Source organism: Ooceraea biroi, chromosome 14 (genome assembly GCF_003672135.1).
Source record: "Ooceraea biroi isolate clonal line C1 chromosome 14, Obir_v5.4, whole genome shotgun sequence".
NCBI lineage: Eukaryota > Metazoa > Arthropoda > Insecta > Hymenoptera > Formicidae > Ooceraea > Ooceraea biroi.
The window spans coordinates 4,134,099-4,156,697 of NC_039519.1; the positions used below are offsets into that span (position 1 = coordinate 4,134,099).

General features: G+C 48.1%; 1 protein-coding gene across 1 annotated transcript in view; it reads right to left on the reverse strand.

Moving 5' to 3' along the window:
• Positions 1 to 18,571, reverse strand: part of LOC105286345 (transcription factor Ken 2) — a 40,008-nt gene extending 21,437 nt beyond the window's left edge. The window contains exon 1 of the mRNA XM_020034204.2: positions 11,993 to 18,571. The gene's annotated coding sequence lies outside the window, so the exon portion shown is untranslated. The remainder of the gene's footprint in view (positions 1 to 11,992) is intronic.
• Between the last annotated feature and the right edge of the window lie 4,028 nt (positions 18,572 to 22,599).

Below are 22,599 nucleotides of genomic sequence, written 5' to 3' on the forward strand. Positions count from 1 at the left end.
CTATTCACGTCACGGAGAACTGCAACGGCGAGACACACGCACAGCATCCACTAGAGCAGTGTGCATGTGTGTATGTGCCACACGATACTTTTATGCCCGTCCGCTTCACTCTGCGGGCTGGACACTTACGTAATCGCAATGATCTCACGTTGTGGGTGGAGGCTTGTCGCTCTCTAACACGCTCGCGCTTCTCTCCGTGCTCTACTCGCATGCAATTGTACGCTCGTGCGTTTCGTCGAAATAACGTAATGTTCGATATATATATATGTATATAATAATAATATTATTATTATACGATTATGCGATTTTGCGGTCACGGTGCAAACACCGCATTTCGCCACGAGGATCCACGTTTCCAGGCTTTTGCCAGGGCTTTTGCTACCTCACCGGAATTACCGTTCGCGTGCGGCTCGCGTGATCCTCTGCGTCCAATTGGTACACATTCGCCAAGTTTCTATCTCACGATTATTACCATAATTAATATAATCGGCGTGAAACGGTTATGAAATGTCGGAATCGCGAGCGAGAATAAATTAATCAATTATTAAACGCGCGCTAATTATAAATGCTACTTCCGCCACGCCCGCCGTTAAATATGCACACCGTATGCGATCGATTACACCCACCTACCTCGGGAATTAACAAATTATTTTAGTCTTATACTCGCGTCGAGCATTAGACATTTTCGAGGTCTGTTAATGTACGCGTATGCCTGCTAATTTTTCTACCAGCTAATTCACCGTGCGAGTCTTTCGCAATGGGCGATCGTGAGAGACGGACGGTCTTATGTTATATCGGCGCGTCTCGAAAACGAGACGAAATTCATTATTCGAGTCGTCTATACCGTGGCGCGACGTAACAAGCTCCGGGGATGATTAGCATGTCACAAGAGGGAGACGATGATTGCGAGATCGTTTGAGAGTAACAATGGCGAAGGAGAAATTACGTTGGCAGTGTACACGAGAGCGCCGAGTCGCATGTAACCGAGGGTATGTAAGCAAGAAAGCCCGCCTTCGTGGACGGCCACGGATGCGCAGGTGAAAACGCGCGAGGAAGTCGAGAAAACTGAGGACATTACCGGTGACAAACGAGTCATTTTTGTTTCGTAATGCGAGCGTGTACGGATTTACTTCGTGAAAAAAGTAGAAGAAGATACAAAAGCGCGGTTCAGCTGAATTAAATTGAAAAGAAAAACTACAATCAGTACAATGCAGTACATGCAAATTCTGATTGTTTCGATTATTTGTATCTTCATCTCGATTCGTAACGATATTTTATTTGACGGGATTCTATTGTATAATAATGCTAACACTCAATCAAGTAGAAATATATCTCTACGTTGTTAAGAATAAAAAAGGAAATGACAAAAATAATAATTATGATGCACAAAATCGACTTGTTTAAAATACTATGTAATCGCTTACTATATTTATATATATACATATATTTCTCTCTCTCTCTCTCTCTCTCTCTCTCTCTCTCTCTCTCTCTCTAACACGTCGATATTTTCGAAGTGACATAATGCCATGCGTTTCATACGTTTTCCTTTATTAGCTGGCGAACGTGTTCTCGTTGTAGAGTATTTATGCGTTTGCAACAAAGCGTAATGGAACAATAAACGTCGGAGCCTGGTATCAGTAACGAGCGGACACTGTATTAATACGTAGTTCGTCGTGTCGCGTGAACCCTTTCCCTCGGTCCGAAATTGGGACACTTTCACTGTCGCACGAAAGGCCCGACCCCTCAACCGGCTATGTTTCATGTGCGGTACAATAGGGACGTGCAACATCTGAACGCAAGTCGTTACTTCGAAATTACAGTCCTCCTCGATGCGCATCGCTCCAGTGCGTCATGCGTTACGTACAATGAAGCGGGCACTGCCGTAATTTCGAGGATGTACGGTTCACGTCCCTTTATTATGGAATGTTTAATCTCTCATATATTTCCCAACATCCTTCACCATCGACACCTACTTTGGAATGTATAAGAGGAAGTAGGAAAAAATAAAACCACCAAGAGGCAAACCCGTATCGCCCTACTTGCGTTTAATATTCCCGTTACCCTGAAATCGACAGATTCGATAAGAAATGTGCAATAACGCGGATATATTGCGATTTAAAATACGCTGGAGTCGATCGCTGAGAGAGAACTCAGTTTCGAGCTATTGGTGTCTCAACATCCTTGTTAGTGAAAGTCGCAGGCGGATCGAAAAAGCGTAGCTGGAAGAAAATGTGACGGTCTTCGGGAATCTCTGATGTGCACGCGAAGCGAAGTGAAGATGGATAAAGTCGTAAGACAATATCTCATTTAATCATCACCGTAAGCAGAGAACTGCTTTTTTTTACTTGGGTACTTGGGTTCCCGGAGCGCTCGTAACGCGGATGCTTGCGCAATTACGACTTGCTAGAAAACCGTGGTAGCAAACTGCGGCCGTAACTACGATGCGCGGTTATGAACGTGCCGAGTAATAGCGTGTTTATTTTCTTAATAGCGAGCACATCTTTTTAAGCCTCGTGAACGATGCCTTCTTGAAGGTATACATCAATTTCCCCGTTCGTTAATTAGCTTGTCCATGTTGGAGGTATCGCGAGCGTGAATCTGGATAACCGTTTTCCGCGTGCAGACGAGTGAACACCGTGGAAATCTAAAATATTCATGTGTATGTTGATTGTCAATCATGCTTGTTCTTATTGAAATATTCAATTTCTCTAACCGCGTGTAGCACGTGAAATTTTATTTATTAAGTAGCTGAGGCTCCATACATTCTTTATTTATTGAGTAGTTTACGAGGTAATGAGGATATCGATGAGTTATTTTTTCTCAAAATAACTCATCGATATCCTCATTACCTCGTAACTCTCTTGAGGAAAAAACCCACGAAGAATGCAAAGGAAGGCTAAGCCGACGAATTTTTTTCCTACACCCGTTAGATACATCGGACGTACTTGGGGCCCGTACCCCTCTCTCGCTCTTACCATTTCTTCAATAATACATTCCTTTTTTCTACGGCGCGTACAAGCGCGTTACACGGAGGCGTGTAACAGGCAGACAGCGGTGGCGAATGAGTGAGTGAGTAAGTGAGTGAGTGAGTGAGTGAGTCCCAAAGGGGCCCGAGTGCACGAGTCGGGGCCCCGCGATAGATGAAAGTGAAAGGAAAGGTAGAAAGGGTTGGCGGAGGTAGATAGAGGTACTCGCGGAGCCGCTGTTACTCGCGCGCTGTTACTCGCTGTATATATAAAATATATACAATATATATTTTTTATATATGTAATATATATATATATATATATACTCGAACCGCGCGGCTCGCGGGGGCAAGTGCGCGAGATTTACAATCGCCACGACTCCAAAACGAGCCCAGAGCCCGCGATCGCACCAGATCGCTGCTTTTCTGCGTCGGAAGCGAAGGGGACGATTAGGTGTTTTTTCGCGGACCCCCGCGTGGGCGCGACAACGCGTTCCCTCCATCACGCGATTCCGCCCGAGTTTACGGTAATTCGCTGTTACGACCCGCAGCCGAACGCGGCCGCAAACGGAGACACCACCGAGCCTCGAGACTCAGGCATTCACGCGGAGTTGTAAAATTGTGTAATGTCTCGGCGGCGGAGTTTCTTTCGCTTCGTCTTACGTCTGTTCTGATATTACGTCTACGTGGAATGTACACATACGATTAACGCTATCCGAGTTTCTTTCTGCGGCATGGCCATCAGTAGCCGCGATGTTCGAAGAAAGAGACAAGTAGATTCCAGAATCTACTTGTCAAGATCAAGAAGCCTGAGTGTTTTCTTTTTCTGTGGATATAATGGAATTAAACTGCTGGATGCGCGTCTGTTACAATATTGAAATGTATTTCTTGTTATTCATGTGTATGCAACGTGAAAACCGATTGACATTCATGATCAATCTGTGATACATATCACGTCTAGTTCGCAAAACATGTTCTTGATAGATATTTAAATCGGAATTACGCAATTTATACCTTCTTTATCTCTTGAAATTTCTTAAATTCTACGAACTAACCAGAGTGGAAAAAATAATGAATAAGTGCAACCTTGATTCCAATCTATATGTATCAAACTGTATACGTATACCAAACTGGTCTACTTCATAGCCAATCGCAGAAACATGAAAAATGAAAATGAACATAAAAATCATAAAATATTACATTCATAATATTCCAAAACACCGTTGCAAATAAGGAAAACAGATTAGGCTGAAGAAATGTGGAGTTGCAACTTTGTCCTGCAAGAGAGCAGTCAGCTATTTACTGATACACAATTTTACATTAATAAATCAACATCAGTGGAGAAAGAAGCATGACACGACGTGTCTCGCTGCTCCAAAAGTTGCAAACAAGTTGGAGTCTTGGAGGAGCCAAGCTTCGAAGATTACGACATTGTCCAGGCTTCTCGATCGCGTAGGAGAACATGGACGTGCTTGAGCAAGAATACACTTTCTTTGCTTTCTTTGCGCAAGCCGCGGTAAGATCGTTGTGGGCCACGCTGATTCGAGACACGGTACTTAGGAGAGCACACGGCGAACACATACTCCGCGTACAATCGACGGAAATTTCATCGGCCGTCGTAATCGCAGCCGCCAATTCGGCACGACTCGGCTCGGGTGAAAGTACACGCGAACGCGGCGAACGAAACATTTTCGCCTGACGTCCTAAATCGCGCTAAAGTCACGCTTTTCGCAAGCTGATGTGGCGGCGCGCGAAGGGAAACGGGTGAATTCCGATCCTGAAATCGACGGCCGAAAGAGAGGTAGTCCGGCGGATCAAGTCGACAGTAAGGAGCAGTAAGAAACATGTTTACTCGTTGACGCTCGAACTTTGAGCGTCTCACATTCAGATCGAAAATCATTTTCCTGCTGGGCGCCTATTAGCGCATGCATATGCATCGACGAGAGGAAAGGTGTATTTTAATGGCCGTATTTTCAATTGCAAATGCAATCGCCAGTTGCGCTAAGCTGCAGCTTGCCTCTTTTTTTTCTTTAAGTGCTGAACACAACTATTTCCTTATGCATATCATCTCTCGCAGAATGCAGAACGTTTTCTTCAGAGAACTTGGGAGACCTTGACAGAATTGCAGTTATTAGCAGAAATTTATGGTATAAAAGGAGTAATAAATATTAAAAATTTATGATATAATTTGTAATGTACTAATAAAGCTCAATCTCTCCTTTTTTTCTTTTTATTCTTGATCGATCAGTTTCCGAGTTTTCGATTGCGGGGAATCACACAAAGTATTCATTTCCCTCACCGCCACGAAACGAAGTAAAGGATAATGGCATTCTTCAGTCATCAGCGCAGAGACTTTCGTAGTTCTCGAATACGTCATTCGTCCGCCACAAAGATGACGGAGTCCCGCCGATCAGCGCGAATCGCTCGGAGAAACCAAAACGGCTACACGCTAGATTCCCCGACGCGCTAACGAACTCGTGACACACCTTCGCTTCCGATCGTGTACGTGAGCGAGCGCAAATAGAGAGCTCTATTACGTATATCTTATACGTAAATTTATTCGCGCCACGTGTCCGCAAACCTGCAGCTCCTCCTGCCACCTTATGCAAACCACTGTACGTTAACCGTGCATATCGTCGAATCGAGCACGTCCCCGCCGATCTGGCGGATCCAGATAAAGTATCGTCCTTCGTATCTACTACGTCATAACCGCGCCCGCATTAGGTCGATATTACGCAGACATCCGACCGTTATACTGTCGAATGATCGGATCGGCTGTCCGAAGGAAAGGAGTATGGAAAATTGTAAAAATTTTGTGGTACAAAACCAATCGTTATGAAACTTGACAGAAACTTAGTATGAGGTAAAATATGAAGAAATCTAACTAAAATCGACCGGCTAAATGAGTGGATCCTGGTCAAAAAGCAGAAAATCTGTCCAATGAATCGTGTGGCGGCAGTGCCATTTACCACTTATATAATCTAATTTTGGCGATAAAATAACATTGTTCGTGAATGGCTCCTCACAAATACTGCAGCTTTGTCGACTAAAATTAGATTATATAAGTGGTAAATGGCACTGCTGCAACACGATTCATTGGACACATTTTCTGCTTTTTGACCGGGATCCACTCATTTAGCCGTCGATTTTAGTTAGATTTCTTCATATTTTACCTCATACTAACAAGGAAAGGTTTTTAAGTGTTACACTCGGATTTCAAAAATTTTTTGCATGCAGGTAGGGAGGTCCCCAAATAGAAGAAAAATTATAAAAGTAGCGGCCCAAATGCATATTTGCGCGCTACGTGCGCAATTTTCGATGTTAGGTTAATTACTCAAAAATGCTATTTCCAATCGAATTCTTTACATTTTTTATTTCACCTAATGCACAACGCTTTGAAAAGAAATCAAAACCAAAATTAAAACTGAAAGAATTAAAAACCTCCCTTGACCAGATCTTTTATGTCCTCGTTATGGATTCTGATCAAATCTATTTAAAGTCGCATACAATAAATCACGCAGAAAGAGCAAACTACGATTTGCGCAATGTATAATGATTCCAAATTGTGTGCATTGGCAGTTGCAGTAAAAAATTAAAAAAGTTACGATGCAAATACCATTTTTGAGCAATGGGCCTTTTATACGCACTGTGCTCGCGCGGCACGAGATTACATTAGACGCTCGTATTTTCTAAACACACACAAGTACACACACGCACACAGAAGCACATACGCGCACACACACACAAAAGTATTCAAAGCAATATAAATGTGCATTAGGTGAAATAAAAAATGTAAAGAATTCGATTGGAAATAGCAGTTTTGAGTAATTAACCTAACATCGAAAATTGCGCACGTAGCGCGCAAATATGCATTTGGGCCGCTACTTTTATTTTTTTTCTTCTATTTGGGGACCTCCCTACCTGCATGCAAACAATTTTTGAAATCCGAGTGTAACACCTAAAAACCTTCCCTTGTAAGTTTGTGTCAAGTTTCATAACGATTGGTTTTGTACCACAAAATTTTTACAATTTTCCATACTCCTTTCCGGAGAGGAATTAAAAATAAATTGTACGTGCTTCCAAACAGTTCTCCCTTAGCCAACAATATTCTTACAAGAAGAACCGTAACAACCACGTGATAATCTGCTTACTCGTGGCAAATGTGAACGTATACTTCAATCACTCGCAGATGTCTGTCAATGATCACTTTGACGATTCCTGGTCAACGATCATTGACATGTCCGGCGCACAATTGTCGACCGTTGCAGCATTCCTCCCCATGATCGTCCAATCATTTACTATTGCATCGCTACCTCGGTGATCATTGTAGCATAAGCATCTCTAGCCAATTTCTTTCACGGGTATAGAGAATGAGATTCATGCGACATTGATCTTGCAACTCGAGAGCGAGATGGCAAGGTGCGACGTCTGCAGGATCAACAAGTGGATCCGCAGGACGAAATCGCGCCGGCGCCCGGAATGATCGCGATGACGCGAAGAGAAAGAGAGAGAGAGAGAAAGAGAAGCGAGGTGCAAGAGAAACGGGAATGAGAACTTCCTCTCTCGCGGCGCGAATCGCACGCGCGGATTCCCACGGTGCGAGATAAGGCGCAAGCGGGGAGATAAAGAGAGACCACAAGGAGAGAGATGCGAACGGGAAACCGAGGGGGGAAGAAAGAAGAAGGAAGGAAAAGGACGACGGGAAGAGAAAGGACTGGGAGGGAAGGATGACGTGGTTGCGCGGAGGGCGGCGGGAAGAGAGTGGGAGCTCGGCGAGGACGATGTGGGAAAAGAGGAAGCTAATCAGAAGCGGAAGTACGCTCCGGCGAGGCCCGAGGCCTTGAGAAGGCATCGCCGGCCCCGCGTGCAGCTTTTAGCTCTCTTAATTGCAACTTCATTTAACGCGCCGTTCGGCCAATCCGGACTTTGCACGCCGGAGAGAGTCTTAATAAGAGCCTTATCGCGCGAAGAAGAAGCGTCTGAGAAGGGAACGGGCGAACCGTGGCAGGTAGAAAAAGGTTCAGGCAAAAGTACAAAGAACGCGAAATTACGCGAGGACGAAGAGAGCTCGCGTTCTCGCGCTTCTTCGAGAGCAGTCGCGATCGACGACGGTTCAAGTGCATCAGCTTTGCATCCAATGAGTTTTGCACCTGAACGAACTCTTTCTGATGTGTAATTGGTATCGTCTGTCACGTGAATAATTTCCAATTAAATATTATAACGCACCGTAATTAAATAAACGAAAAAACGATATTCAGTCGATATTCTGATACTTTACGCTCGTCTGCACAAACTGGAATGATTTTAATGATTTGACTGTTAATTTTCGTTTTCATCATTTTCTGTGGAGAAAGTTTACGATAACAAACTGGTTTGCGTGAGTTACGAGTGTCTTTGTTTTGAACACGCAAGTGGAGTTTATGATTCTTTCACTCGGTGCAACGCGTATCGATCGCAGTTTATCTCACGATATCCACGTTAATGACAGCGAGTCGAGATAATAGGATTCTCAATACGGTCATTGATAGACGCTGCGATAGAATGATGACTTCACATGTTTTAACATTTTTTTCCCGTTCATTAGCGGACTCGATCAATTATAGAGGAATGTATTATCTTTCGTAGAAAGATGGGACTTCATTGGCAATTAAAGTCGCTTCCGATCAAACTGGTTGCTCGCAATTAATAGGAATGACTCAAGTTACCTTATTTAACGGGAATTGGACGTGATTCACTCCGCGATTCGCTACAATTTACTTTTGTCAAGCATCATCGATCGATTGATATCGGTGCGTATCAGATGTGTGCTATGTTGTGTCTGACAAAGATAGCATTACAGATTACAAAATTGTCCATTATTTCGTTAATTAATTGCATCAAATCTTATTAATCCGTTTCTTGCCGGCTACCGATCATCCAGTAATTAAAAACTCGCCAGAAAAATCCGAAACCAAATTTAGAACAATATAACGCACGCAAACTGTTCTTATCGTCACAGATGCACAAACCTTCTAATCAAATTTCTATTTCTGCAGAACAAATACGCACCCTCATACGTACGGTAATGCAAAATTCAGTGTTGCAACCACGTTTTTTTTTCAGTTAACAGATATCGACGCAAATAAATATTGATTACTCACAACTCTTGTTTGTCACAGAGAGCCTCTTTTTTCTTGTTTCTTTTTCACGGCCGCATAACGTGGTAATTACATGTCGACTTGAATATATTCGCAAAGTGGCTTCGGCAAATTTAAGCAGAGCGACAGAGGAATGTATTCGGAGGCACAAGTAACGATCGTCAAATGTTTGCGGTTGTACGTTAAATGATTCGACCGTAAATCTTCGTTCCGAATCAGATACGCAATGCATAAGCTAGTCAGATTAAACAGTTGACATAGTCAAATTTATTCGCGCGAACATAGTGCAACCGGCTCCGTAGCGGGCTATCGCTAATTAACGTTAAGAAACTCGTTGGTGACTTACGTTATGCGCTTTTAAATTTGAATTATCAGCCGTGACAACAAAAGTCTCACAGAAACTTCCTGCGTTGCTTCATACGCTTCGGCTAAAATTAGAATTTTAACAAACTTGCAACTTTTTGTCACTCGCTTTATTATTCGATAAAAAAAAGAATATAATTAAACTAGTAGAAAAGATTGCAATGAAGTGAATGAAATGAAGCGAGTGCAGCGCTGTCAAGTACAAGAAGAATTCAAGTAAAGAGCGTTTGAGTCGCAAGACACCGCTTGACTCTTCGAAAGGACAATATGCTGACATGAATTCGTAATTAATCGCCGGTGATTAATCATCACGAAATTTCCCTGTGGCAATATCGAATCTATGAAAAGCTGCATCAGCTGTCGCTTACCAAATACGCTTTCTCACGTCGCGATCGTTTGTCGTGCGTCCAGAAAGGAGCGATGTGCGCGTGCGAAAAGTGAGGGAACCCGGAATTCGACTGGTTCACCTTTTCGGAGCCCGGTGATTTTTGCTGCATTCGCGCGTTGCATGCGCGTCGGTGTACACTCTATGCAATCCGTGGACTATGTAAGAACGTGCCGATACAGGCATTCTCGTCGACGGATCGGAGATAATGACAAGATGAATACGAAATGGCCGAGCGCGCAAAGGCACCTTTCGATACGCGACCTTGACTGGAGATCGCTTTTTCTCTGCGATTCGTCATTCCGCGCCGCCGATGATCGCATTGGACTCGCGAGAGGAGCGGCAACGTTCCTTTTTTTCTTCATCTTTAAAAACGATTACACAACGGTCCATACCGCGACCATGGTGCGCCGCTGAACTTGAATTATTATGCCTAGATGAAGTTTCCTCCGCGCCTTCCTGCCTCCTCGCGAGGGAGTTTATAGCCGACTGCCTTGGCGTACGATATCAAGCGCACTTTATTCTCGTAGTCGTTGTAAGACGGGTTCAAACTCGAGTTTCCTGTTTCTCCTGCTTTCCTTCGTTTTTCTTTAGCAACTTTAAAGTAACCGCTGCGCTCGAGACGTCACCGAGCGCGTCGAGAATCTTTTTTCGTCTTAAAATCACCAAAGACGCAGTTGCTATCAATGTAACACGAATGGATGCGTCTACGAAGCGCACATTTGACGCACAAATTCATTTATTACAAATCAGTATTGGCGCGTTCGATGCCACATGTAATGCTGAGATTGCAATCTCGCATTTTCTGCGACACAAAAGCTCCATGAATATTCCGGAATAATTTTCCCGTTTACTTATTCCTCGGCGCATTCAGATAAGCGAGTGAAAAGCCTTTTTACGGCTGCTCATTATACGGTTTGCCTGATGGCGGACAATGCGTTCTCCCGCGGGAAATTAGCAATTCGCAATCAAGTAAATATCCGCGCGACGAACGACGAGGAGATTCGCACTTCGCCGGCCTGGCGCGGTTATTGTTCAGCGGGCATTGTGTTCGGCGCGATCTTTCACAGACGGAAACAGGGATAGTTTTTCTTTCTTTTTTCGAGAAGCAATAGCCGTGTCACACTGTGTTCCGTAGTCCTGCCGATCATATTTTTCCCATTGTCGACGCGGTCTGCCGCAATCCGTGGCCATACCTGTCTCTCTCTCTCTCTCTCGCGGCACGTCAGACCTCGGCGTTGTTTTTACCGCCAATTACGTCGCTGCATTAATTTACACCGCCTCCTGCATCCAATCGCCGTGGAATGTCAGTTCACCGCCGGGACAATTGCCTCATTATCGCTCGCAGTTTCACCGTTTCGTTGACGTAAACCGTCGACACTCGGCAAGGCAGCGGGACGGATAAAACGATTGGCGGGTCTGCCGGTGCGGCTGTGCCGCATATATTTTAAAACGGAAATCCGTATACCAATACCAATTGAGCGCACGAGTGCGCAAAAGGTCCCCCGAAAAACCGGCGTTATATCTCAACGCGCCCGTGCCGATTCTCGCCGATCGATATCGGTGTCTTTTCAGTCCGCCCTGTCGTGTCGCCTCTAAAGTGGCCGCAAACATTTTCCGACGCTCGTGTCAACATTACATCATCGATTACCCTTAAGCCGAACTCGAGCGCGCCGGACTACCACACGCAACCAGCCGATTCACACCCACCGTCGAAACATCGCGCGATGAGGGAAAGATCCGAGGAGTCGGAGCCGCTTTGCGATATTCGCGGCCTTCGCGGTACCTGTTGCGACGGTTTGGCTGCGACAGTGACAGATGCAGTGGCCAGTATTCCTCCCGAAGCTCGCGAGTGGAGACACCAAGGCATGCCACTGGCGTGAGAGAGAAACGCGTCATGCACCGCCAGCAATATATGTCGCAGCGCGAATGTGCTAACTTCCCGATCTGTTGCAACACGAGCTACTGACGATCCATCGAATATCGGGACAGTCGACCAACGACAATCGCGTCAAGTGGCGAGAAGGTGCTGAAAGGGCACTGCAAGCGCCGTTTCGCCTCGACGAAAGCAGATTGTTCGGGGAAAAAAAGAAAAGCGTGACGAATCGGTATCGCACTTGCGAGTTACGCAGTTTCCCTCACCTTGCGCTTTTTCTGCTGCTGCGCTCGCTATCCACCGTGCGATCGGCGGTGGTATCCAGGGTGAGTGATACGGCACGCGTAAATGTATATGTATATATATAATATATATCCCTCAGGATCCCCTCGTGGAGTCACGTGGAGGCATCCTCTTTGCCAGCCGACACAGACGACCCGAGATCCCGTGACATCGGCGACGTGGACGACGCTGCGCGCACGCGACGTACATTGATACTTCGCGGCATGGATCACCGGATCACGGATCACTGGCACAAGAAGCGCGGATCAGTAGCTGGACACGCGCCGAACGCAGGAAGGAATGGTGCACGTGGGATCGCCGATTACGGATGGTCGGGGTGCACCGACACCGATAATCATTTCATAAACACTTCACACTGGTGCAGGATACGCGGAAATCGCGAGCGGAAATCGCGAGCCGGTAGGGCAAGGCCGCCGAGAGGAGGACCCCCGGTGATTCCTCGAGGACGTCGTCGCTCGCGGTCAGCTGTTTCGCCCCCGATCCTCCTGATGACCGCGCCTCGTCCCGCGGTTGCTCCGGCGCGCTCGCGCGGCGTCACGCACGTGGTTCGCCTCGCGAGCACGCACGCACGTGTGCAAGCCGGGCCGTAGAACACGCGACGAGAAGACCCGCGGTCGATCGAAGCGAGAGGATCTTCACGACGACGACGACGACGTGGAGAACTTTTTTCCAGCAGAGTCTGCTCCGTTGACTGCCCAGGGTCAACCGGCTGGCTCTGCGCGCGGCACTTTTACCCGTTGGGTACTCTCAAGGACTCGAAGGTGGCTCCTGTTCCTTTCTCTTATCCTTTCGCGCGCGCCTTTTTTATCCCGCTAACCTTTTTAAACGCACTTTTAATTCCGCTCGGCCGCGTGTCACGCGGAATGCACGGCGAGCCGCACTCGTGGACCGCCGAATCTCGGGACGACGTCGATGGGGACGAACGCCACCACGCGATTCAACGTCGAGCGGTGCGATGACGGTCAGTAACAATCGGTAGGGTAACGGGGGGGCGGAAGGCGAGCGGATCTCGCCACATCCGGATCGTCTTTCAGGCGCGTCCTTCGCTCTCCGGCTCTTTCTCCACGTCCCGAGAGAGCGAGCCGTCGACTTCTCTCACTCTCGACAGCTTCCTCGTCGTCGGGCCACGCGACGGTCGCGAGGACCCCTGTCCCTCGCGCGAAAAGTCCGCGTCCTCCTCTTGCGGTTTTCCCTCACACGGGTGTCGTATCGCGGTGTGTTCCTCTCCTCCACCTCCTCCTCCTCCTCCTCCTCGTTCTTTCCCTCCCCGTGTTGGTCTGTCTCTCTCTTTCCTCGCTGTCCTTTTCCCTTCCGCGTCTCCCTTTCCGTCCGTCTGTCTGTCTCCTTTCTCTTCTGCGTGTTGTAATCCCTTTTGCGAAACTTCTTGCGCCCGGACGAGGCGGCGTGGTAAAAGCGAGCGCGCTGTCGCTCGCGAATCGAAAGAGAGAAAGAGAAAGAGAGAGAAAGACGACGAGGTAAGTTCGAATTCGCGCGCGAGTGTCGTCTCGGGTTCCTGCTACCGGGATGCCAGTCGACGATGATGATGATGATGACGATGATAATGATATAACAAGGATGGAAACCACTCTCTAACAACTCCGGAAACGGATTACCGGTGGGATACCAGCGACGGTGACCTTGAACACTCGCGTTTCGCTCTGGACGGAGTGAAACTCGCGGGACCGATTACTTTCCATCGTTCGTTCACGCTGTCGGCGCGTCTCGTAGACTCGCGGCTTTTCGAACGGCGCGGTCCACCTCGACGACGACGACAAGGAGCAACGTCGTCGACGCGCGTCGCCGGGGTACACCTTCACGGGCGAGCGCGCGAGCGAAACACCGCGGCGAGTGTATTTCACGAAGCAGCGGACTAGAAAACGTCGTTACGCAATGAACGGAGCGCCGTCTCTCTCTTCTCTTCTCTCTCCTTGTTCTTTTCCCCAGCACGCCCTCTCCGGCTCCTCCGGGGCACGTAGATCCTCCGCGTCCGCGGCGCTTCTCGTCAAGGGCGTCAGAGAGGCGTCCGTGATCGTGCGAATCCGGACGCGTACACGCACCGACACACGCACGCGTATGCACACACGGACACATGCACAGCACACCCAATCCCGCGCTCACGCACTCTCACATGTGTATGCAAGGTATCTTTCTCTTTCCGTCGCTCCTTCCTGAAGGAAGAGCGGGTCTCTTGAAACGTCGCCGAGGAAACCGGCAAAGAGAGAAAGAGAGGCAGGAGATATTCGGCTGCGCCCGGCCTGCAGAAGGCAGGATCGGAGTTTAGCGCGCGCAGCACGCGCTCCGCGAGCTCGAGTCGGCGGTTTCAACTTTTACTTTCAGCTCTTACACAACGCGGCCCGCTCTTGCTGGTACGTAAGCGGCGAGCGCGCACGGCGAGGCCTGCTCCCCGATTCGAAGCTTCTTCGTCGTCTTCTTCCCCTTTCTCCTCTTCTTCTCTCTTCCTGTAGCTTCTGCACTTCCTGCACCCCCTCTGCGTGCTAATGGCCCTCGAGGCGATCACAGGACGACCAGCGGATTCCCGAGGCACGACACGCTCGAAGCACGACGCGCGCACTGCTGCGACTGTCAAAGGTCCCTCGGATCATTTCTCGCGGCTGTTCCCTCGCTGGACGTGCCCGATCGAGGAGCGCGTGCACCGACGACGGCACGTGTCGGCGGGCAAGCACGTGTCTCTCATAGGCAGTCTTCTCGCCTTCCGAGGGAAGTGTCACTCGCGAATGCAGATGATAACCGCGCGACGACGGAGTTTCCGCTTCAAAACCGAGATCAAACCGGGCTCACGCAACCGTGGCCTAGCTTCGGTGGAACTCTGGCAGCACGGGATCCCGCGGGATATCCGGGAGGTGGCGGACACCACCTGGCACCACGTGTCTTCGCGTGCTGAACAGCGGCGAGGGTACTCGACGACGCTGCGACTTCCCCGTGGTGGCCCGTCCGCACGCACACGAGCGGTGACACTCTCGATTAGAGTCGACGTATGTTTTTCGCGCGTGTTTGCCGTCTCCCTCTCTCTCTTCTCTTCTTTCTCTCTTTCCTCCCTCCCTTTCTGCCCGTTCTTGCCGTCTCTCTCCGTATCACTCTCTTTCTCTTTCTCTCCCTGCCTGTGCGTGTCCCTTTCCTTTTCTTCCTTTCTTTCCTTTTCTCTCTCTCTCTCTCTCTCTCTCTCTTTCTTCTTCTTCTCTCTTGCTCCTCTCGCCCGGTGACTTCTTCAGGGAGAAAGGGTTCTCTTCCGGTCTCCGCGGTGTATCTCACTGCTCCTCGCTCCGTCGTAACTTTTGCGCAAAGCCGGGACCCTCTCTTACTCTCTATCTCTCTCTCTCTCACTCTTTCTTCCTCTTTCTCTCTCTCACACACATACACTCACTCACTCACTCTTCCGCTCTCACTCTCCCTCTCGCTCGCGCTGCCTCTTTCTCTGTCTGCTCCTAGGTAAGCGCGAAGAGAGGTACAGCCGGACGGTCGGCAGGAGGTGGCGGCGGCGGTGGTGGTGCTGGTGGTGGTGGTGGTGGTTATGGACTCATTGGTAGTGGTGGCACATCAGCGATACTCTAACGTGTATCCAATGAGTGCAACGACGACGACGACGACGCGAGCAGCACAGTGGTAGTAGGATAGTGATGGTGGCGATGGTAGTAGTAATGCTACCAATAGTGGTAGTGGCGGGTGGTACTGGCAAAGAAGAGAGGCCAGGTGGGCCACCATAGGTTTACAGGCCAGAAAGGGTTGAGGGCACGAAGAGCGCGTCTCTCTCCGTCGAGAACTCCCGGCAGTATACTCTCTGTACCGGAGAGCAGTCTTGCGAGTGCTCGCGAGTTCGTTTTGTAAAGGGTCGGTAGTATCGGTTGCTCGTCGAATGGCACCTTTCCTATCTCTCTCTCTCGCTCGCGCGCCCTTGCTCTTCCTCTCTCTCGATCTCTCAGACTCTCCGCCTCTCTGCCTCCCCGTCTCGCTCTTTCCCTTTCTTTCCCTACGTCTATCTGTCTGCCGTTCTCTCTTGCTTGCTCTTTTTCTCCCACCATCGGCGTTCCACCTACCACTCTACCTTCCTCCACTTCTTCCTTTCCCCACACTGGTGCTCTCACTATTGCATTACAAATAGCTCTCTTGTGCCTAGGTCTTATTGGTGAGATGCCGTGCTCTCTCATTCCCTCACTCTCTCTCTCTCTCTCTTTTTCCCTCTTTCTCTCCCGCTCTCTCTTTTGCTCTTTCTCTCTCTCTCTCTCTCTCTTTCTTGCTGTCTCTGTTCCTATACGAGCGATCGCGTGTGCGATATGCACACCTCCGCGCTTACGTGATGGTGTGCCTATCAGTGCACATGCATAGACGCGTCACGATGATAACAGCACACTCCCCGGTCTCTGTCCGTTTTATTGGAGCACTGTTCTCCTTTATCTATCTTCCTGTCTCTTACTTTTTCTCGCTCTCTTTATCATTGCCTCTCTCTCCCTCTCTATCTCTTTCTCTCTCCTATCCCTTCTACCGATCCGATTAACCCTCTCCTCTTCGGCCTCGCTGTCTCTCGTTCCCTCTCGCTCTCTCCATCTTTCTCTCGATACTGTTCTAGCGTGCACGAAGACGCACACCAGCCTAACTCTCTATGCACCGTTTCCGTCCTTGTCACTCGGACGCGATGGAACAGAGGCGCGCCTCGTCGTCGCAATGGTGTAACACACGAGAGCCAGCTCGCGCTCGCGCGCGCGATACGTAAGAATGAGGCGAGAGCCGCCAGGAATTACCGCGCGATCTCCTATCAGCCTCTTCCTAGTCCCTCCAGCCTTTCCTCGTCCTTCGCAAACTGCCGACATTCCTGTTCCTTCCGCCATATCTGTTCGTTCTCTTTCGCACGTATTTTTCTCTGTCTTTGCGCTGTTACCTACGGCAACCCCTTCCTTCCGTCTTTCCCTATCTCCAACCATTTTTTTTCTTCCAATTCATCATTGGTGAAGTGTCGCCCCACCCACGTCCTGGCCCACGCTTCCTCCTGTTTGCTCCTTTTCTTTTTCGGCCTCACTATTGCCACGCTTTTGCACAGCGAGCTTCTCTTTAACGCCAGCTCATCGATCCCGATTCACGTTTCTCTTTTTACAATAACTCGCAATATATTGTTCTAACTCTTGTGTTGTGCTTGCGCGTTATTGTTACACTGAGAGAAGAGAAATTTACGTGTATGCGAAAAATGGTAAAAGTCACACGCTGTCTGTATTGAAGTTATAAATGCGTTATGTGGGAAAGTCTTTCACTTTATTCGAAACGTGTATTTCTTGACTTGTATAACGGGATTAGACATGGTCAAATGATATGTGTGTCTGCAGATTCATGGTGGTCCGCTTTCGAAATCGGAGAATTTTGTCACGGTTGCTTGAATAGCCAGAATACAGATTTATTAAGCCCCAAAAGCAATTATAAGGAACCAAAAAATTAGATCAATTATTGGGTTGACCGAAAAATTTGCACTTTTTAATACAACGCCGTAACTCTTAATACAAAGTTTTGCGTTTGAGGTTTTGCTAAATAGAAAACACCAGCACGGACTTTCCAGTCAATCATCAGATATTACCGGCAACTACTTTCTGTTCCCGAAACGCAATACTCGATACTCTTGGGAAAGGGACCTGCTACGGAGCCTGCCTTATTTTCCGCTCTCCTTTCGCCTCTTGCGTGCATATTGAGAACTGTATCCCGAGGCTTACAACAGGGAAACAACAGACCATTTATTACTCTTCAGTTCACTCTGTTTTCTTCGCACCTTTCTCCTATACCTCCGCCATACACGTAGTCTTCCGTCCATTCTTCCTTTCGCTTTCCCGTCCGCGCGTACACATTCTCCTTGGAAAGACACGGAGGCGGCAGGTAAAGGTCTCCTTCTCATCAGGCGGAATTATATCAACGCTCCGGTCGCTCGTTGCGGCGGTCAGGCGTTTTACGAGCGATCGATCGCGAAATGCTCCAACGATTCGACGGTAAACACCGTCGGCCGGATTAATGCCCACCGCGCTCACCAATCACCCGGACCACGGGAATTCCGTTCGACCGGCGAGCACCTCGCACTTGCAGCCGCATAGACGCGGTGAGGATCGGGAACCGGTCGAATTACCGGCGGGTTCCAGGCTCCTCGATGCTGCAGTCGCACGAAAATAAAATCCCCACGTGCATTCATCAGCCGTGCGAGATGAAGTCAGCAAAGTTACACCGGTTTCAGTCTCCGCTTACGGCGCACATCGCGTGCTGACGACTACACGAGGACAGGACATCACGGATTATCCAGTTGAAAGAAGATTAATTGGTCGAAACAATCACGCGAGGAAACTCACCGATCACCCCATCGGGGTGCTCCGGAAGCATGTTTATTAGGGCCGCTTCGTCATATAACGATTTCGCGTAACGAAAGCGTTGCTGAAGAGTCACGCGACAGTTTCCAGCTCTTCCGAAACCTTCGAGCCTTCGAGATGGCAGCGATCCGAAAGCGTGTCAGCCGCGCCGTCCGAATACGCGCGTCGTTGAGCGACGTCGGCGTCGCGTCGGCCGCCTTCTTCCTTGACGAGGATCGCGGGTAAATGTTCAATTGCCGAGTCCATTATTTAGCGGGCGGTTTGCAGGCGGCAGGCAACGACTTCCGTGCCCGGTGCAACTTGAATCCACGTGAACGAACGGTTTGGTTCCATTCGCTCGCTCGATTCCGCCCGTTCTCGCGTTCGACGTTCCCGCTTGCTCGCGGGCGGATTGTCATTCCGATCGGACGCATGATCCGCATGATGCGTACGCGCCCGCGACATTACGGCGATACGAACGGCTATTCTTAGCTCGCTAGACGAATCTCGTTCGAGGGCCGCGTGAAAAGGAGGTCAGGCAACAGCTGATACGATGGCTACGATGCGGTGGCTTCGGTATGACGCCTTTACCTCCTCTCACAAGGAAAGGTTTTTAGGTGTTACACTCGGATTTCAAAAATTTTTTGCATGCAGGTAGGGAGGTCCCCAAATAGAAGAAAAATTATAAAAGTAGCGGCCCAAATGCATATTTGCGCGCTACGTGCGCAATTTTCGATGTTAGGTTAATTACTCAAAAATGCTATTTCCAATCGAATTCTTTACATTTTTTATTTCACCTAATGCACAACGCTTTGAAAAGAAATCAAAACCAAAATTAAAACTGAAAGAATTAAAAACCTCCCTTGACCAGATCTTTTATGTCCTCGTTATGGATTCTGATCAAATCTATTTAAAGTCGCATACAATAAATCACGCAGAAAGAGCAAACTACGATTTGCGCAATGTACAATTATTCCAAATTGTGTGCATTGGCAGTTGCAGTAAAAAATTAAAAAAGTTACGATGCAAATACCATTTTTGAGCAATGGGCCTTTTATACGCACTGTGCTCGCGCGGCACGAGATTACATTAGACGCTCGTATTTTCTAAACACACACAAGTACACACACGCACGCAGAAGCACATACGCGCACACACACAAAAGTATTCAAAGCAATATAAATGTGCATTAGGTGAAATAAAAAATGTAAAGAATTCGATTGGAAATAGCAGTTTTGAGTAATTAACCTAACATCGAAAATTGCGCACGTAGCGCGCAAATATGCATTTGGGCCGCTACTTTTATTTTTTTTCTTCTATTTGGGGACCTCCCTACCTGCATGCAAACAATTTTTGAAATCCGAGTGTAACACCTAAAAACCTTCCCTTGTCAGCGTAGTCTTCGTTTTTCCTCTCAGCTTTCCGTCCTCGCCGATGCGCGAAAACAGTTGACAAAACGACTGTTGGATCGCATAATTTATTCGTGATTTTTTTTCGTCCCTTATGTCAAGCGGTGTGCACTTAATGACGCACCTGGGTGTCTGAGGTCACGTCGCGTGACCATAACTTTCAGTCAATTAATTTTTGAATTTGTAATGCTTGCAAATCCCGCTGCTGAAGCGTAACACGTGTGATTAGTTCGGAGGATTGTTTTACATAATTGTTCGAGAACAAAAGGCGCGTTTTCCTGCGAATAACGTCTCGTGTTTTACATAAGAAAGTTTTACATAATCAAGCTCGACGTACTAAAAGCTCGCGTCGACTTGCAAACTTCATAAAACGATCAGTAATGAATTATGTGTTTCACCTTCGTGCAAAGTATATTATTCATGATTAATTTAACGATTGTTGCAAGAATAATTATCCGCGGGTTGGTTTGAATAATAAATATTCGCCAGCCCAAGAGGTTTACCCTTTTCGCGTAACCATGAAAAATGTCAACTGCTCAACTGATCATTTAATCGTTAATCGATGAGAAATCCGTGACCTTTTGGGCAGATATAAGCTTACGAGCGGGTACTATCCCCCATGCAGATTCCGCGAGATTAGCACGCCCGGTATCGACGATTAATCGGTGCTTTTGCATGATTATCTCGCTTCGTTCGGGTTGAACCTCGACCGCGCGTGCAAATCCGAAAATAACAAATAACGCCGGTGCGGAAAATGATTTATCCGTGAATAATTCGTGAGTACGACGTCGTTATCGCGCGAAGACCGGCGCATTATTTCCGGAAGCGGCATCCACGATTCTCACGATGCGTGCGCGCAAATATTTGCGCGCGTTATCAGCCCGACATGTTAATTACGTGACAAATTAATTCGCGCCCAGTCGCCCGCTTCCGCCGACGTGACCATCGCCATAGACACAACGCCGCTCGCGCCCCAATGCTATTTATTTATTTATGATGCGGTCTAATTTGCAATCGCTACGAGAAGGCCAAGCGCGTTACGTAATCGCTGCAGGGAGCACGCGGCTGCTGTTTATCATTATGCGCGAAAGAGAGGAGAGAGAGAGAGGAGAGCCTCTCTCTCTCGCGCAAGGTCCTCCCTCTCTGCCTCGGCACACATGCAATTAAACACGTTGCTCTCTCTCTCTCTCTCTCTCTCTCTCTCTCTCTCTCTCTCTCTCTCTTTCTCCCCTCCGTTGCTGCCTTCGTGACATGTTTGCGCTTTCGAGGCACCGAGCCTCGACTTTTTTAAACGATGCACGGTGATCACGTGCTTATTGCTGTCCGCTTTCTTAAGATTCTCTTGTTTGATTCGTACTCAGGCATCAATTGATAAATTTCCCGGTGTCGGATGTAGCAAAAATATCAGGCAATTTATTAAAAATTTTCCTATTGAAATAATATGATATTAACGTTTCGAAACTTTTTTCAGCATTAAGAAATCGCGAAACGTTCCACTCTGTTCGCCCTCTTTATCTCTCCGTGAGACAATTCACCCTTCCTCTCAATATTAAGTACTTGCACTCCCTCCTCCTCCTCCTCTTGCCAGCTATTGTTATATATCTGTCCTCTTCACCCTTTCTCTTTTCCGCTCCTTTCTAACTGTCCTCGTCCAGCGAAACGGCCGACAACGATCGTACTTGCACCTTTCTCACAACATGACGCGGGTTTAGTCATCCCTGCTTTCCGTGTCCCTTTCACTCGAGCCTTACCCGAGCGAGTGGGACGGCGAATATCTCGGGGAAAGAAAGGTTGCGCGAAAGGCGAAGGGGGAAGCAGCGAGAAGCGTTAAGAGATAGCCAGGTCGACGAAGAGGGCGAGGGCGCGCGCGATGCGGGGAGGCAGGAGAAAGAGAACACGTAGCGAGAAGTGGAAAGGCCGAGATCCAGTTTGAGCGTGTAGGTCGGATCCTCTCGTCGGTCCCGCGCATTTCGAGAGACAGGACTCGTTTTATTGCGAATCCGGTTTGCTCCCCACGTGCGCGAACGAGCAAGCAAGTGAACGAGCGAGTTGAAAGCTGAAGGCAGGGCTGAAAGCCGGACACTTGAAGGGAGAGGGCGAGAAGAAAGAGCGAGAGCCGCGGGAAAAGGAAAGGGCCGCGTGGAGGGATCGTTCTTTCTTCCGTTCCGCCCTTTCCCCTCTTGCTCGCGGCCCTTTCTCTTCTTGTTCCGCTAATCGTTGCTGCACGTTGCTCGTCGCTGTTCTTTCCGCCGCTGTCGCTACTGCTCTGCTGTCGGCCGTTTGCTCGTCGCGCGGCTGATAGTGGTAGTGCACGCCGCTCGATGGAGGTGACGAGAAGGTGGAAGTGGTGCCCCGTTTCAAGGTTGCCGCCTCACACTCGCGTGTTGCACACGCTAACTAGGTGTGCACCTCGCATCTTTCTCACACCTAGCACTCGTCGAGCGGTACAAAGCGAGTAACAGCGAGCAGATCCTCGGAGAAAATGAGAAAAGAACGGACCAAAATGCAGAAATTAAAAGTTAATTAATTTAATTAACTCTCAAACATAGAAAAGCCTAGTTTCAAGAGAAACTGTAAAATCTTAATGCAAGTTTATAAGTTCCAGATATAAAGTTTATTCAAAATATTTTCCGTCTCCGATATTAGTCTCCCCGTTAAGTGTTTGCTAAAGAAAGGCAAATCAAAGTCAATGCAAAATTGCAGAACGACGTCATTCGCTTGATTGTCACGTCGACTGTACTCGATGCTTTGTCGAAGCTTTGTCATCGTGCATAAAGTATCGCAAGATCTCGGAAATATGACTATGGATTATGCGCCACTTAGCACAACATTCGC